The sequence below is a fragment of the Benincasa hispida genome, chromosome 11 (genome assembly GCF_027475165.1).
Source record: "Benincasa hispida cultivar pf3 chromosome 11, pf3_genome.v1.1, whole genome shotgun sequence".
Taxonomy (NCBI): Eukaryota; Viridiplantae; Streptophyta; class Magnoliopsida; order Cucurbitales; family Cucurbitaceae; genus Benincasa; species Benincasa hispida.
Window position 1 is genome coordinate 47,252,664 of NC_143488.1, and position 16,276 is coordinate 47,268,939.

Sequence of the window (16,276 nt, forward strand, 5' to 3'; positions counted from 1 at the left end):
TACCTTTGAAGAATTCTTCTTCACGTAAATCCCTCGAAATATCAAGAACTCCTCAAACAATTATGAACTCCTTGAACAAACAGCAATAAAACTCGAACCAAAACGGAATGACACAACAACTTGGTGACATCGGTATTCTCAGGGTGAGAATCCATTAGTGATGGGCTCTAGCTATTTCGGTTAGGAGGGAGTTGTTGAGACTGGAAGAGGAAGATGATTGAAGGAAGAATACACTATCGTATAGAGAACCTCTCAATCGTGTAGAATAAGAAGTCTATCGTTTAGGTTGTTAATCTATCGTATAGATTACTCACAAATTATGTGCCTTAGTTATGGAATAATCAAAATCATATTTTATTTATTCCACATTTTCCATAAAAACCAACTAACCTCCCACTAAATTGGTTAGAGAGAAAAAGGAATTAATTATCCAAATAATTAATAATATAAATAAATATAATAACAAACTTATCATATTATATTTATAACCTATAGTTTTAATATTGCATCATATACAATATAAAATATAGTTCTTTTTCTCTATTTTATGGCATTTAATATAAATAATATTTATGTTAAATTTAACATCTATGAATCTCATTTATAGAAAATATATTTGAATCACATTCAAATATTTATTCCTCCAATTAAACTATAATGTATCAAATACATTATCTCAAGTATACCATATATAATTGAAACAATTTAATTATATTATATATAATTGAATTCCCTCTTATTAATTTGAACAATTCAAATTAATCGAAAAACTAATTCTCAACTAAATCATTTTGAACTACCAAGGGGACCTTATGGACCTGTAGTTTGAAGCTTCAACGGTACATGAATAATTAATTAAACTCTTTAATTACATTATCCACCATCCGTTACCTGTCGAGCACTCCATTAAAGACCGACAGTTGCACTCTTCGTACTACAAATATATTTTTGTGTCCATTGGATATAACCAATCAACAGTACAATGACTCTTCACAAATTACCATTGTGCTTCTATAGAATAACTACCCCACTAATGTGGGTAGAGAGAAAAGATGAGCAAGGGAGTTGTAACTCTCTTCCTTATTATTAAAATAATAATCATAATATAAATATAAATATAAATATGATAACTAACTTATCATATTATATTATATGTTATATCAAATATAACATATAACCTATAGTTAATATTATATCACATACAATATAAAATATAGTTTCTTTTCTCTTTTAAATGACATTTAATATAAATCATATTTATATTAAATTTAACAACTATGAATCCCATTCATAGAAAAATATATTTGAATCTCATTCAAATATTATTTCCTCCCATTAAGTTATAATGTATCAAATACATTATGAAAATTATATCACATATAATTGAAACAATTAAATTATATCATATATAATTAAATCTCTCTATTAATTTGAACAATTCAAATTAATCCAAAAATAGATTCTCAATTAAATCCTATTGAGCTACCAAGAGAACCTCATGGACATGTAGTTTGAAGCTCCAACGGTACATGAATAATTAATTAAACTCTTTAATTATATTATTCACCATCCGTTAACTGTAGGACACTCCACTAAAGACCGACAACTAAACTCTTCGCACTACAAATATATTTTTGTGTCTATTGGATATAACCAATCAACAATACGATGACCATTCACAAATTGCTCATAAGTTGACCAAATTATTGTTTTGCCTATATAGTTACATCTAACTTCTTAAGTACCACTGATTCCTCTAATGAACAATAGATCATAGTCCCACAATAACTAAACCCCCCTTTCGGGCCAGGAGAGGGTGTGGCGCCACATTGTTCAAGACCCGGAATTAGCCCTTAAGGGAGAAATTTATCTACTTACCCTTGCCTCGGGGAAGGAGTGAATTCCATCTTGTGTACTGAGTTTTCAGCTCTCCAATCAGATGAATCCCCAAAATGGTAGGCTTGTTGAGTTGGCGATTGACCATTCTCACCCATACAAATCAAAGGACTGCCCTTATAGGCAGGAGTTCACAACTCACTCAAGATTAAAGTCTGTTACCTATGGTCATCCTAGCGAAATGAAAGTCTCTATTATGAACGACATTATATAATGAGACTAAACATTTCATGGCCCAGTCTTATATAAACTCCTTTGTATAGAATATCTCTGTTCGTATGTCTAATACATGAATTATCAGGATCAGATCATTTGTAGCACTTTACAACATTTGTAATATCTATAAAGTGGGCTATACACATAGTGTCAATAAGATAAGGTACGCAACCTTATCCATATACTAAAGACCATTTAGGTTATCATTTAAACATGATCCACCTGTATGTCTCCACATATATGTTTAAGTTAAAATGAAAACCTTGGATGTTAGTTTATTGGTTTGTAGTTAATGCAACTAAAATATCACATATTCCATAGACAAAGTGAATAAAATATCAAATATTATTAATCACATACAAGTTTGTTCGTACAAGGTTTACAAACTATAGGATCCTACGAGATTTAAGGCACCAACCCCAATAGAAAATGCATTAAATAGAACGATTAAAACATTTCAATCTGATCGAGGTGGGGAGTTTATGGATTTAACTTTCTAGAACTATATGATAGGACATGGAATAGTATCCCAACTCTCAGTACCTAGTACATCTCAGCAAAATGGTGTATCAGAAAGGAGAAATCAAACCATTTTGGACATAGTTCGGTCTATGATGAGTTACGCTTCCTTACCTGACTCGTTTTTGGGTTATGTAGTAGAGACTGCAACATACATCCTGAACTGCGTTCCCTCCAAGTTTGTTGCCAGAACACCTTTGGAGTTATGGAATGGTCGTAAAGCGAGTTTACGTAATTTCAGAATCTGGGATTTTTCAGCACATGTGTTTGAGGCTAATCCTAAGAAATTGGAACCACGTTCAAGGTTATGCCTATTTACAGGCTACCCCAAGGGAACGAGAGGTGGTTATTTCTTTGACCAAAAGACAAAAAAAAGGTATTTGTATCGACAAGTGCTACTTTTCTTAAGGAAGACTATATAAGGGAGCACGGACCCAGAAGTAAGATTGTGTTGAATGAGATTTCCAAAGAAACTACTGAATCTTCAACACGAGTTGTTGAAGAACCTAGTACTTCAACAAGAGTTTTTGAAGTAGGTTCGTCTAGTAAGTCAAATCCACCTCAAATGTTAAGGGAATCTCGACGTAGTGGGAGGGTTGCGAGCCCACCTATTCGTTATATGGGTTTAACTGAAATCCTAGCCATGGTAGTTGATGACGAAGTTGAGGATCATTGTCTTACAAGAAGGAAATGGAGGATGTTGACAGAGATGAATGGATCAAAGCCATGGATCTCAAAATGAAGTCTATGTACTTCAATTCCGTATGGAATCTTGTAGTTCAACCTAATGGGGTGAACCTATAGGTTATAAATGGATCTACAAGAGGAAACGGGGTGCTGATGGGAAGGTGCAAACCTTCAAGGCTAAACTAGTGGCAAAGGGTTATACCCAGTTAGAGGGAGTCGACTATGAGGAGACTTTCTCATTTGTTGCCATGCTGAAGTCTATCCCGTGCTGAAGTCTATCCCGATCCTCCTATCCATTGTCTCATATTATGACTATGAGATTTGGCAAATGGATGTCAAGACTGCTTTTCTGAATGGCAATCTTAAGGAGACCATTTATATGGTGCAACCTGAGGGATTCATAATCCAAGGTCAAAAGCAAAAGGTTTGCAAGCTTAATCGGTCCATTTATGGATTGAAACAAGCATCTCGATCTTGGAACATAAGGTTTGATACTGCAATCAAATCTTATGGCTTTCATCAAAACGTTGATAAACCTTGTGTATACAAGAAGATCATCAACAGTTCAGTAGTTTTTCTAGTGTTGTATATAGATAATATCCTACTCATTAGGAATGATGTAGGTTTACTTAATACAGTTAAGAATTGGCTAGCGACCCAATTTCAAATGAAAGACTTTGGAGAGGCTCCGTTTGTTCTGGGTATTCAGATCTTTCAAGATCGAAAGAATAAAATGCTAGCACTGTCTTAGACGTCATATATTGACAAGATGCTTGTCAAATATTCAATGCAGAACTCCAAGAAGGGTTTATTTCCTTTTAGGCATAGAGTTACATTGCCTAAGAAACGGTGTCCTAAGACACCTCAAGAGGTTAAGGAGATTAGACGAAGCCCATATGCATCTGTTGTGGGCAGCTTGATGTATTCAATGTTATATACTAGACCTGACATCTGCTATGCAGTGGGGATAGTTAGTAGATATCAATCTAATCTAGGATTAGATCACTGGATAACCGTTAAAAACATCCTCAAGTATCTACGGAGAACAAATGACTACATGCTCGTGTATGGTTCTAAGGATTTGATCCTTATGAGATACACGGATTCTAATTTTCAGACTGATAAAGATTCTAAGAAATCCACATCAGGATCAGTGTTCACTCTTAACGGAGGAGCAGCAGTATGGCGAAGCACCAAGTAGGGGTGTATCGCTGACTCCACCATGGAGGCTGAGTATGTAGCGGCTTGTGAAGCTGTTAAGGAAGTCATTTAGCTCAGGAAATTCTTGACTAATCTAGAAGTTGTTCTAAACATGTCAAAGCCCATCATACTTTATTGTGATAATAGTGGTGTTGTGGCTAATTCCCGAGAGCCTATGAGCCACAAGCGCGGCAAGCATATAGAGCGGAAGTATCGTCTCATCCAAGAGATTGTGCATCGAGGGGATGAGATTGTCATGTAGATAGATTTAGAGCACAACGTTGCTGATTCGTTTACAAAGGCCCTCACGATACAGTGTTTGAGGGCCACCTGCAAAGTATGGGTCTAGGGACAGGCGACGTCTAGACTAGGGCAAGTAAGAGATATTGTACTGGGTGTGTTATGCCCTAGTTTATTATTTGTGTACTTCGTATTTTGTTTATATTATACACCCACTAGCTTTAGGTCAAATGGAAGATTGCTGGAGTTGATGCCCTAAACCTCGTAGGGTCCTATAGTTTGTAAACCTTGTATGAGCAAACTTGTATGTGATTAATAATATTTGATATTTTATTCACTTTGTCTTTGAAATATGTGATATTTTAGTTGCATTAACCACAAACCAATAAATCTAACATCCAAGGTTATCGTTGTAACTTAAACATGTATGTGGAGACATATGGTGGATCATGTTTAAGTGATAACCTAAATGGTTTATAGTAGACGGATAAGGTTGGGTACCATATCCTGGTGACACTACGAGTATGGCCCACTTTGTAGGTGTTACAATTGCAAAGTGCTATAAATGATCTGATCCTAATCATTCATGTATTAAACATACGATTGAGGATATTCTATATAAAGGAATTTGTATAAGACCAGACCACGAAATGTTTAGTCGCATTATATAACATCGTTCATAATAAAGATTTACATTTCACCAGAATGACCATAGGTAACATGATCTGAATCCTGAGTGAATTCTGAACTTCTGCCTATGAAGGTGGTCCTTTGATTTGTATGGGTGAGAGTGGCCGGATCGCTGACTCAACAAGCCTACCATTTTGAGGATTTGTCTGATTGGGGAGCTGAGAATATAGTTATACAAGATGAAATTCACTTCTTTCTTAAGGCAAGGGTAAGTAGATAAATCGCTCCCTTAAGGGTTGATTCTGGATTTTGAACAATGTGGCGTCACACCATCTCCTTGCCCAAGAGGGGTTTAGTCATAGTAGGACTATGATCTATTGTTCATTAGAGGAATTAGTGGTACTTAAAGAGTTAATGTAACTATAGGGGCAAAATAGTAATTTGGCCAACTTATGAGCAATTTATGAAGGGTCATCGTATTGTTGATTGGTTATATTCAATGGACACAGAAATATATTTGTAGTGCGAAGAGTGTAGTTGTTGGTCTTTAGTGGAGTGCCCTACAGTTAACGAATGGTGAATAATGTAATTAAAGAGTTTAATTAATTATTCATGTACCGTTGGAGCTTCAAACTACAGGTCCATGAGGTCCTCTTGGTAGCTCAATAGGATTTAATTGAGAATCTGTTTTTGGATTAATTTGAATTGTTCAAATTAATAGAGAGATTTAATCATATATGATATAATTTAATTGTTTCAATTATATGTGATATAATTTTCATAATGTATTTGATACATTATAACTTAATGGGAGGAAATAATATTTGAATGAAATTCAAATATATTTTTCTATGAATAGGATTCATAATTGTTAAATTTAATATAAATATGATTTATATTAAATGTCATTTAAAAGAGAAAAGAAACTATAGTTTATATTGTATGTGATATAATATTAACTATAGGTTATATGTTATATTTGATATAACATATAATATAATATGATAAGTTAGTTATCATATTTATATTTATATTTATATTATGATTATTATTTTAATAATAAGGAAGGGAGTTACAACTCCCTTCCCCATCTTTTCTCTCCACCCATATTAGTGGGGGTGGTTATTCTTTTTTGCAAAAAAGAGAATAAAAAGAAAAATTGTTTTTCTTTTTATGCTAGACGATTGTTGTATTAACCAATTGAATGAGAAAGACAGAAGTGTCCTGTACTTTGTCTTGTCTTGTGAGAAAGTTCTTAATCTTCTTCCTCCACATTGAAAGTTTCCCTCCTAACCAAAATAATCAGAGCCCACCACTCCTATGTTCTCACCCTGAGAATACCAAGGTAACATTGTGATTGTGTCCGAGTTTTGTTTAAGGCTTATCTTGAAGAAGGTCTTCAAGAAGTTGGTGATTCCGTTCGAGCAAAATTCGTGAAGAAAAGGTTCTACAAAGGTGATATTTCTTGTAACTTTTTCTTGTAAAGTATGTTGTAATTTAGTTGTAAATGCATATCTAGTTGTTTATTTACTGTAAACTTTGTATTCGATAAATTATGGAATTTGGTCGAGCGCTTCCTTCAAGGTTCTCTCATACGAGTTCCTTTAACCTCAACATCCCACTGGCCCAAGAGGTGTTAGTTTATAATTAAACTGTAAACTGTTTGTTTGTTAGAGAAATCAGTGGTACTTGAGGAATTAGATATAACTGCAGAGGTAAAACAATATTTTGACCCAGCTGTAATTATGAGCATTTGTGAAGGGTCATCGCTTTATTGTTTGGTTATATCCATGGACACAGAAATATATTTACAGTGCAAAGAGTGCAGTTATCGGTCTTTAGTGGAGCGGTCGATAGTTAATGAATATCGATTAATTGGATTAAAGGGTTTAATAAATTAATCTCATATCATTGGAGCTTCTAATCTATAGGTCCATAAGGTCCCTTTGTTAGCTCACTAAAGAATAGTAATGAGGAATGATTTAAATTTTTCAAATCAAATAAGGAAATTTTATATTAATGAGATTAATATATAACGGTTAATTATATATGTGATCTATAATCCAAATCATATAAGAGAGATATTTGAGTAAGATTCAAATATTTGATTTGTATGAATTGGATTCATAGAGAGATGTATACATATAAATATATGATATTTATATGTTAATTAATTCCATATTAAATATGATTTAATATATTTATTTAATTGATTAATTAATGGTTAATAAATTGACTAAGAAATAATGGAGATTGAAGGTTAGTATAAATATATGATATTTATGATAATTAATTAAATGTATATTAAATAGGATTTAATATATGGTTATTTAATTAATGTGTCAATTAATTAAATAAGAATTATTTAATTAATTAGCACTTAGGATATAAAGGAAAATTCTTGGAGAAGGGGTTAACCCTTCTCCATATAAATATATCCTTATAACCCATTTTGGGCAAGAGGTTTTTTTACACAAAAACCTAGCCTTCGAGCCTCTAACTTCTTTCTAGAAATTCTCTATCTTTTTCCTCCTCAAAAGTTCTTGGAGACCACTCTTTCAAGTTCTTTGGAATCCTAGAGAATAGCAAGGTAACGTTGTTGGTGGTGTTCTTCTTCTTGGAGAAGTTCGAGATCGTTGATAACGGTGGAAGCGGAAAGCTAGAGGAATCAACAAAAGTGAGTTTTTATTTATTCTCTTCTTCCTCTTTTCTAGCATGCTTATGTTTTTGTTTGAATGTTTATCCTACAAATGCATGTTTTATTTTACTGTTTTTATTTCCATAAAAAATGAATATCTAAATGCAAGGTGTTCACACGCTTCCACGGGAATTCGATTCATTCAACTTTCTTACATGATGCCATGTTGAAGTCTATTCAGATACTCTTATCCATTGCCTCATATTATGACTATGACATTTGGCAAATGGACGTCAAGACTACTTTTTTTTAATGGCAATCTTGAGGAGATTATATATATGGAGCAGCCTGAAGGATTGCTAACCCAAGGTCAAGAGCAAAAAGTTTGCAAGTTTAATCGGTCCATTTATGGATTGAAACAAGCTTCTCGATTTTGGAATATATTTGATATTACGATCAAAGCTTATGGCTTTAATCAGAATGTTGATGAGTCTTGTGTTTATAAGAGAATCATCAATAGTTTAGTAGCTTTTCTTGTGTTGTAGGTAGACAATATCCTACCCACTGGGAATGATGTAGGTCTACTGACTAAAATTAAAGATTGGTTAGTGACCCAATTTCAAATGAAATATTTAGGAGAGGTGCAGTTTGTTCTGGGCATTCAGATCTTTTGAGATTGAAAGAACAAAATAGTAGCCTTGTCTTAGGCATTATATATCGACAAAAATGTTTTTCAAGTTTTCGATTCATAACTCCAAAAGAAATTTGCTACCTTTCAGACATGGAGTTACTTTGTCTAACGAACAGTGTCCTAAGACACCTCAAGAGGTTGAGGAAATGAGATAGATCCTCTATGTATCGATTGTTGGTAGCCTAATGTATGCGATGTTATGGGCTCGATCTGACATCTGTTATGTAGTAGAGATAGTCAGTAGATATTAGTCTAATCCAAGATTAAATCACTGAACCACCGTTAAGAACATCCTCAAGTATCTTCGAAGAATGAAGGACTACATGCTCGTGTATGGATTTAAGGATTTTATCTTTATAGGATACATGGGCTCTGATTTCCAGACTGATAGAGATTCTAGGAAATCCACTTTAGGATCAGTATTTACTCTTAATGGAGGGGTCGTAGTCTAAAAGATCACCAAACAGGGGTGCATTGTTGATTCCACTATGGAGGCAGAGTATGTAGCAGCTTGTAAAGCTGTCAAGGAAATCGTGTGGCTCGAGAAATTTTTAACTAATCTAGAAATGGTTCTAGAAAAGTCAAATCCCATCACCCTTCAGATAGCTTCAAGAGGACATGATCATCATGCAGATAGCTTCGGTGCACAACGTTGTTGATCCATTTCCGAAAGCCCTCATGGCTAAGGTGTTTAAGGGTCACCTATAGAGTATGGATCTATGAGACATGCCACATATAATCTAGAGTAAGTGGGAGATTTTGTATTAGGCATGTTTTATGTCCTAGTTTCTTGTTTTGTGTACTTTTGTATTAGTATGACTTTTATGATGTACACCTCACTAGCTTTAGGATAAGTGAGAGATTGTTGGGGTTGATACCCTAAATCTCTTAGGTTCTATAGTTTGTAATTGTATTGTACAAACAGTTTATTTATTTAATATAATCTGAGGTATATTATTTGACATTTAGTAGCATTAACACACAAAACCAACAAACAAAAATCTAAGGTTATCTTTTATAGCTTAAACATATATGTGGAGACATACATGTGGATCATGTTTAAGTAATAATCTGAACGGTCTGTAATAAATGGATAAGGTTGGGTACCTTATCCTTGTGACACTATGAATACGACCCGCTTTATAAATGTTACAATTGTTGTAAAGTTCTACAAATGATCTGATCCTGATCATTCATGTAGAGACATATGAACGGGAGTATTCTATTCAAAAGAATTTGTATAAGATTGGACCACGAAATGAATAGTCTCATTATATAACACCATTAGTAGTAGAGACTTATATTTCACTAGGATGATCATAGATGACATGATCTAAATCTTTAGTGAGTTGTGAACTTCTGCCTATGAAGGTGGTCCTTTGATTTACATTGGTGAGAGTGGCCAATTTGTCGACTCAATATGCCTACCATTTTGGAAATTTATCTGATTAGAGAGCTGGGAACATAGCTACATAAGACAAAATTCACTCATTCTCTAATGTCGGGGTAAATAGATAAATTGCTCTCTTAAGAGTTGATTCTGGGGCTTGAACAATGTGGCATCACACCCTCTCTTAGCCTGAGAAGGGTCTGGTCATAGTTGGACTATGACTTATTGTTCATTAGAGGAATCAGTGGTACTTAAGGAGTTAGATGTGACTACAGGGGAAAAAATAGTAATTTTGGCCCATCTATACTTACGAGTAATTTGTGAAGGGTCATCGCACCGTTGTTTAGTTATATCCAATGGACACAAAAATATACCTATAGTGCGAAGAGTGCGGTTGTCGGTCTTTAGTGGAATGACTGACAGTTAATAGAAGTTGGATAATAGTTTAATTAATTATTCAAGTACCATTGGAGCTTCAAACTATAGGTCTATAAGGTCCCCTCGTTAGCTCAACTGAGATTATTGAGAATCAGATTAATTTTGGTTTAATTTGACTTGTTCAAATTAATTAAAGGAATTAATTATATATGATATAATTAATTTAAATTAATTATATGTGATATAATTAGAATAATATATTTGATGCATTATAATATAAAGTTTATTTGAGAGGGAATAAATAATTGAATATAATTCACGTATTAATTATATGAATTAGATTCATATGAATAATATAGGTTAAGTTTAATATGAATTTGATTCATATTAAATACCATAGGTTTAATGAGAGAATTTCAAACCATAGGTTATGTTTTATTTGATATAATACTATGGGTTATATATTATATTCGACATAACATATAGTGTAATGTATATTATATGATAAGTGTGTTATTATATAATTTATATTATATTAATTAAATTTAAATTAGTTTTTATTTAATTTAATTTTTAAAATTTAATTAAAGGAGGGAGTTGAATAACTCCTTCCCATGATTTTCTCATGTTTGATCGTGAGATGGGAAGTTGAAGGGGATCTTCTTCTTCCTGACTTGTAATGCAGAAGGGAGATCTAAGCTAGTGTACTTCCCCAAAAAGAATTCTCTCATAACATTCATAATCTCTCATTCTTCCCTTAATTATCTATACAAAGTCCCATACACTCCTATGGTTCTCATCCTCTAAGGATAATACGGAGGTCTTACTGTTGGTAGTGTCCAACCAAATTGAGATTTGGTGTTGCTGCTTTTTTTTTTTTTTTTGTGATCCAAAAGGATTTGTGACCGATTGAAAGGAATTCGTGAAGATTTTGTCTTCAAAGGTTAGTATAGAAAACCCTAAATTCCTTCTCTACTATTTTTAAGAAGCATGTTGTAAAATTAAAATTTATTCTTTAGAATGCATAACTAAGTTTCTGTAATTTTAATTTCTGTGAAAATAGAAAATTGGGACTGGTCCCCATTTCTGCATCGTGTCTCATAGCCTTTCATGAACAACTCCAAATCCTTATGCTTTCGAACCCTTATTCTCCAATGATAGATATCATGCCTACACTTAACAAACAGTAGTGATTTCGTGGATTTGTCAACCCTATGTTCAAAATTCCAGCGTATAATGAAAAGGGACAATGCAAAAGAAAGTTCTCCCTTTAAGAGATATATCTATCCTACCTTAATACCAATGTCCTCGCTTTCAAACATCTAACTTGACACAATCATTTCCACTTCAGGATATGCACTTGGAGGTTCCGCATGATTATTTCCCACGTACAGGTTGGTATCTTCGCATTGACGGTTACTAGACTCACCCTCCATTCAAACGTCCCTATAGTCCTCTTTAGTATGATCATCAGACTCATCATCCAATTCTTCTGGTAGTATAAACCGTCTTCAACTATGCTCTCCTTTAGGTTCATGTGATACCCTCACCTAAGGATAATTAGGTATGGTGGTAAAATTGGCTAAGTACAAAATTAGACATATGTGGGTGTTAGGTAACTTGAATGCATGGGGCTTTGTGTATGAGTGTCCAAGACTTGCAAAGAATGTGCAAAGTGGTGTGGAACCCAAGAATAAGCTAGGCATTGAAGTGGAAGCTTGGACGCATAGGATAAACCTTCATGATGCATGGATGTGAAGCCAAGCCATAGACGTAAGGTGCCATGAGTAAACATTTGAGTAGCTTTGAGTTGAGGCTTAAGGGTGGAAATTTGGCTAAGTGTTAAAGCCTAGGACAACCATGTGTTGAGGCTTGTGAGGCATGGTGCATAATGGAAGATGGCTATGCATTGGTATGGGGTGTGCGGCCAAGACACCAAGCAATGAGTCAAATCATGGTGGATGTATGTTGGCCGAGCATGGGCATGAGGCAGGCGTTGGCGTGACAAAGGTTGCTCATGTGTTGGGATGACAAGAGGCTGCGTGAGCAAGCAGCGAAGAAGAGCCATCTAGGGATGAGGATGGGCCAGGTGCGAGCAATGATGCGTTCGGTTGTGCGCGAACATGAGCATAGGGCATTAGAGCGTGTGCACAGACAATCGCATAGTGCTTGCGAAGCTGCACGATAGCGTTAGACGATAAGCGTAAGCACTAGATGTGAGCGAGAGCACTAGATAATGAGCGTAAGCGCTAGACGATGAACAAGAGCGCTAGACGATGAACTATGCGATGAGCGTAAAGTTAGACGATCGAGGCTAGGCATGCGTGCGGACCAGTATAGGCATTGAGTGGAAGGCACTGAGCGCTAGAGCTATGTGTTAGAGTAAGGCAACATACACTAAGGCAGTAAGCAATGAGCTAGGCGATGGGCCAAGCTACGATAGTCGCATATGTGATGTATGTGTTGATAGGGCTTACGGCATGCAAGGCTTGCGAGGTTAGATGGAGAATACGTTAGTCTTATGCACGCGACTATAGATGTTGGCAAGCAACAAGGGCATGCTTGCGTTAGTCATGAGCTATGCGTTAGCAAGAGGCTAAAGGATGGCAAGGCAAGCCTTGGGCCTTGAAGGTGCTTTGCAATGGTCAATAGGGTATGCGTCAATCATAAGGCTAGGTATAGGAAGGAGAATGCGATCATGAGAACTAAGCGTTGGCCTTGGGAAAGCTAGTAGAATGCATGTGGCTAGGTGAGCGTGAGAAACATGTTGGGCGCATAGAGTTATTGCTAGGAGTTATGGCCGAGAATAGAGTTTGCGCTGAAGGACTTAACTATGCGTTGACAAGGCTTAACTATGCGATGATGATGTTTGATGCGCTAAGGTTGAACAATGCGCCAAAGACATCTGAGAACATGTGGGCGCATATGAAAAGGTTAGTGCGAGTGGCATATGGTAAGGATATGCGGTGACATTGATGAACACATGCGCCAAGAATTGTGACTTGCAGCAATGAAGGGCATGCGGTGATGAAAGAGCTATGGGCTGATGAACTTATCCGAACATGTGGCAATCAAAGGGATGTTTGAAGTCCATGCAATTTGAGGGGGACGAAGGAGAAGGCATGCAAATGGAATGGATTGTGCTGGATGAAGAAGAAGCAGACACTTCAAGTTGTGGTGGAAAAGGATGGCATTGGTAGCATGAGTAATGGACGTCTGGGCATGTATGGAGTAGGAGGTATCAACACCGGATGAAGTGGGAACGCCTATAAATAAGGCGAAAGACTTCACTTTAGTCCACAAAAACATTTTCACTTCAAGAACAACTTAAAAGGAGAGGTTGAGAGCAATTCAGAGGGAACTTTGTGTCGAGTAGAGGAAAGGTTGTATTGATCCTTACGTTGATGAAAGCAAAGGACACAAGGGTTGTGTAGGCTGTGCAGACAGACAGCAGCACTGAGTTCAAATGAGGAGTTTTCCCAAACTACTCGTGTAAATCAGGTGATTCTTGAACCAAAAACTTTTAAATTAAATGTAGTTTCTGTATGAGGCTACCATGAGAAAATTCTAAGTGTAAGGCTGTCAAAATTGAAGGAAATCGAGAGGTGTTCATAGGAAAAGAGACAGTCGGTCCAAGCGGAGAAAACTTGAAATTTAGAAGTCTCGAGAGGGAGTTTTAGGACCAAACTTTAAGGTAAGTAAGTTAAGGAATTTCTAAACATATTTGTAGAAGGAAGTGTCTTGGGATATGGTCCGGAATAATGAGAAATCTAAGCTCCAAGATGAATCTGAAATAGGGTTCAACAGGAGGCCAGGAGAAACCAGGTGAACTGGAAGGGAAGAACAATCCCAACAGATCACTGTGAGTGGTTTCTTATTTTAGTCTTTTAGCATATTTTGAATTATATGTTATTGTTATGAATGAATACTCGTTACCATGAGGAGGGCATGGGGTCGGGATAGTTAGGGGGTCACAGACCTATCTCCTGAGCCCGAGATGGAATATCACGGGATGGTTAGGGGATTTAGAAGTCTAGTTCTTGAGCCTGTGGGAAGAAACATGCATGGGATGGTCAGAGGGCCGACGGGCCTAGCTTCTGAGCCCATAAGAGGGAGGATTTATGTACACATAGGGTTATGAATGATTTAAATGTGAAATGTTGACTATCTACCGTGTGTGTAGGTAGGGTTGTGAAAGGCTTCATTCAGAATGGAGGTTTGCATAATGACCTCATATTATGATATGTTAAGATGTTTATAAGTTGAATTAGACTTATAAAACTGTGATACCACTCATTGGGCTTCAAAGCTCACGTTTTACCTTCATGTCTTCCTTGCAGGTAGCAAAAAAGTCCAGATTGCGAAAAGTGGTCAAGGTCTGCCACAAATTAGATCGTTACTAGAATAAAGTTTGTAGTCGGGATGGGACTACTGTTGTAAAAATTATTTAAAACGTATAAACTAGTTTCCTAAATGAGTTGCATCTCCAGTTTTTTTTTCTTTAAGTTTTCGCTGTGAAATTTATTGTTTTAAAGAAAACTAGCAAGAGTGGGCAATAGATGTCATCAAAAAGTGATATCTGTTGTCCTCACGCCTCCTTTTGGGTAAGAGGTAAACCTGAGAGGAGGTGTGACAAGTTGGTCTCAGAGCATAAGATTTTTGGGAAAGGATATATTAGGTTGAAGCATGGTGATACTATAATATGTTTAATGTGTGATATATTATAGGAGTCATGCCTCGAAAAAGTGGCAGACTGCGCAAGCAACCAACAGCAGGGACTTATGATGCTACCTCTAAAACGACGGAGGGAGACCAGGGTGGATCGAGTCATCCGCAGGCAAGGGTGGAAGAGGACGAGCAACTGTTAGGAAAATTTGCTCGGTGTTTGGTAGAAAGTTTAGGAGGAGTGTCAATAGACCCCAAAAATCATTTTGGTATTGAACGGTTGAAGGCATTAGGGACCAAAACCTTTGAAGGAACCACGAACCCAGCAGATGCAGAGGCTTGGTTCGTGACAGTAGAAAAATGTTTCAAGGTGATGTGATGCCCTGATGATAGAAAGGTAACACTAGCTACCTTTTTATTTCAAAAAAGGGCTAAAGGTTGGTGGCATATGTTTGAAAGCAGAAGAAGAATAGGGAATGAAATTACTTGGGAAAATTTTGATAAAGTTTTCCATGAACAATTCTATCCCCAAACGTTTCACGATGCAAAGTGAAATAAATTTCTAGATCTCATACAAGGCTCATCATCAGTAGCCGAGTATGAGCAGAAGTACACAAAGCTTAACAGATATGCCACCAGCATAATTGATGACGAAGATGAAAGATGTAGAAGGTTCAAAAGGGGGCTACGAGCTGAGATACAGACACTCATAACCGCTAGTGCTGATAGATGGGAATTTCCAAAATTAGTGGAAATGACAATGCGAGTGGAGGCTAGTCTGGAAGGGCCAATGGAAGCGAAACCCGAGGAATGGAGGGAAAAAAGTCAAAAAATTTCCTTAGGGGTTTCAAATAAGAAAATAAGTAAGACCAACTCCAAAAAGCAAAAGAAGAAGATGGAACCTATACAGGAAGAGATGCACATTCCCAAAGAATCCATAGCAAGTGTTACCCAGAGACCATGGTGCTCGAAATATAGGTGGTATCACTTTGGACGATGTTATAGAGGGGCAAATGTGTGCTGCAGTTGCAGAGAGTCTGGTCATTACAAACGAAACTGCCCACATATGGGAAAAGAGGATAAAGGAAAGGGAAAGGCCCTAGAGACATAAAGATGTGAATATTAA